This window comes from Panulirus ornatus, chromosome 8 (genome assembly GCF_036320965.1).
Source record: "Panulirus ornatus isolate Po-2019 chromosome 8, ASM3632096v1, whole genome shotgun sequence".
In the NCBI taxonomy this organism is placed as follows: domain Eukaryota; kingdom Metazoa; phylum Arthropoda; class Malacostraca; order Decapoda; family Palinuridae; genus Panulirus; species Panulirus ornatus.
The window spans coordinates 50,112,562-50,115,889 of NC_092231.1; the positions used below are offsets into that span (position 1 = coordinate 50,112,562).

The window sequence follows — 3,328 nt, forward strand, 5'->3', positions numbered from 1 at the left end:
ATACGTGGCAAGTATACTTTCTTCCCTATCCCCAGGGATAACAGCATCTGGTGTTCCCAGACGGTCACCCATCCAAGTACTAACCAGACCCAACGTTGCTTAACTTCTCTGATCGGACAGCGACAAAGCAAAATATATATATATATATATATATATATATATATATATACATATACAAGACTGAAAACAATGAATTTCCCAGATAAAGAATGGAGGCGCCGGGGTTTGAACCCGGGTCCTCTCGCATGCCAAGCGAGCGCTCTACCACTGAGCTACGCCCCCAAGAACATATTTTGTGACATAGTATTATATGAAGCACTGAGATTACCACGGCAAAATAGTGTTTGACCGACCGTTGCCGACTAGCCGGCAAAATAACCACAGGGTATATCTCCATGTTGCTGTCGTGTTTTCCTCTCAATTTTCCACGAAGAAATGAGTTTTAATTTTTTATTTCGTTGCAATAGACTGGAACTAAGCAATAGACTGGAACTATGCAATAGACTGGAACTAAGCTGACCTGGTATGAGGTCAGAACCCTCATTATCATCCCTGCTAACTACCGGAAGCAGATTAAGTCGTTCCACAACCGATGTCCGGCCCATGTTAACTCTGATGTGCCCAGCAGTTGGAGGAGGATCGCCAGAAGCTTCTGGAAGATTTCAAGGACGTCTTGGTGGACCTGACCCTTTCAGATAAGGTCGAAAACCACAATTTATTGTGAAGATCTTCACTACAACGTTGAACGAACATACTGAATGTTGCACACATGTGATGCGGACAAAATGAAAGAAGATAAAGACAAAAATTATGTCTGGTGTGGGTCTCGAACCCACGACCTTGAGTGTGTAAGACACACGCTCTACCACTGAGCTAACCAGACAATAGAAAATACGTCTGTTTCTTCAATTTGAATTAATGAAAATCTTTGCGAGGCAGCGTTAAGAAAAGAGAGATGTCTTTGACGAAATTTACTTGTTTGGCTCCTTCTTCTGTTCCTCAGTATCGAAAGTAAACATACTGAAGGATAAATATATATATATATATATATATATATATATATATATATATATATATATATATATATATATATATATATATATATATGTTGAAAAGGATCACAATTTTGCACGTGATCAAGTATATTCTTATGAGTTCACGGGGAAAATAAACACGATAAGTTCCCAAGTGCACTTTCGTGTAAAACTCACATCATCAGGGGAGATACAAGAGATAAATATAACAGTCAGTTGATATACAACGAAGAGACGTAGCTAGGACGCCATATGGTAAACATGTGATTGTCCAAGACAGACAACAAGCGTATCATAAACTTATTATGTGGACAAGAAGGTGAATTGTTTACAAATTTTATCAACATTAAAGTTATCCAATTTGTATAGACCATCACTAATATTAATATTATAATTCTTTGTGTATTCAGAAATAGAAGATTCAATGATATTTCTCGTGGTACTTGAGTTAGAGTTAATAACTGAGATGGCATTATTAACTCTAATTCCAGTACAACGAGAAATATCATTGAATCTTCTATTATTAAATACACAAAGAATTATAAACCTTGAGGAAGCAACATGGCGGTCAAAAATAAGCTTTAGGAATGAAGTTTATGAATGGAATATCAGTGAGACGATCCAAATGACGAATGAATGAGAGCGTAGTCAACATACAATATAAAAGGACATGTTATGAATGGCAGCCAGGCAAGTAACGGCCCAACTGAATGGAAGGATTTAAAAGTTCGCGTTATATGACGAATTTTGATAGATTATTCAAATTTCCATTCCAGTTATGAAACTTAATGGTTGTGTTCAGTTCTAGAGACAAAGTTTAAAGGTTTGTGTTTCAGAGATGAGCCACAAAGGATATCGTTAAATTAACTGACATTAAAATTTGTCAATTAAGTGAATCATTTGGTACAATAGCTGTAGTTTGACAGAGTTAAAAGTTCGCAATTTCAATACAATTCTAATTCAAAAGTTTGAGTTTCAATGATGGTTTGCACAAGCTTAACGTACATTTAAGTTTTGTGTTTATATGACGTATCTTAAAGGACTCTGGTAAAATAACGCAGCTGGAAGGTTTACGTTAAAATGACGGTGTTTAAATGTTTATTGATGAATGGTAGATTTAAATGGATAGATTTTAAGTTCGCGTTTTCATGAGCGACTTTAAACCTTGTGGTTAAATGTCAGAGTTTAAATGTTGGTATGTACAATGTTGACCAGATGGCGGTAGTGTGTAGACACAGCCATACCAGGTCGTATTTATCATCATTAAAGTCACCTTCCTTACTTACTTATGGCGGCGATGAAATTCACTGGTTCTTGATTGTGCACCAATTAACCTATCAGATAATGGTACAATGTTTGCCTGGTGTTGCATATATCACGTCTGTTGTTGAAACACAAGAATGCCAGGTGACTTTGGGAGTGGATGATAATGTAAAGATCAATATTAATGTGGGAAATCTTGAACCGCCATCACCAGACACAACACATGTTTGGATCTGGCGGGGGGAGGGACTTGCCTGTGACGTCACGATGCCCCGCCTCCAGCCTGGCGCCGCTCTGTGTGTGTGTGTGTGTGTGTGTGTGTGTGTGTGTGTGTGTGTGTGTGTGTGTGGACTACTTTAATCATTATCACGTGAGTCTTTTGAGGAAGGATTTGTACACTCGTGTTGCCCCGTCTCTTAACCTTGTAAGTGTAAAATATGTTTTCACTCCTATGTGCGCTCACACACACACACACACACACACACACACATACACACACACACACACACACACACACACACACATAACCTATAATATTATCTAGTATTTTCTTCAGAAGGATATCTTACACCTTGATTATAAAAGACAAAGAAAAATGTATAAAAACATATACATATATTTCCACACGTGTAGATATATGTTATGTATTGAAATGTGGTGGAAAAATTCCTTATATATTAACAAACGTGATTGAGGACTTAAAGAGTCTGGTACAAACATAATGGTTATTGTGATAAATGATTTATTTATGATAAATATGTATTGTGTTGCATTATAATGGTTGTTCAGAACAGAGGTTCTTAAACCTGAATCAGTGAAATACTATCAGAAATAGAAAACCTGTTAAACATAAACATTTATAGTGATTAACCACAGAATATATCTTACAGTGGGTATTGAAAAGAAAATCCATTGCAAGGAGCTAGTTTAAGGCAAGAGAATTTAATTTTTCAATAAAATATTTACCTCTACATCCCTATTCTTTCGTCATCATTTCTTATGTTTACTATCAAGAAATGTCTTTTATCTTA

At 36.3% G+C, this 3,328-nt stretch overlaps 1 non-coding gene across 1 annotated transcript; it reads right to left on the reverse strand.

Moving 5' to 3' along the window:
* Positions 1 to 210: 210 nt before the first annotated feature.
* TRNAA-GGC (transfer RNA alanine (anticodon GGC)) lies at positions 211 to 282 on the reverse strand. The gene has a single exon. It is a non-coding gene; the product is annotated as a tRNA-Ala (tRNA).
* Between the last annotated feature and the right edge of the window lie 3,046 nt (positions 283 to 3,328).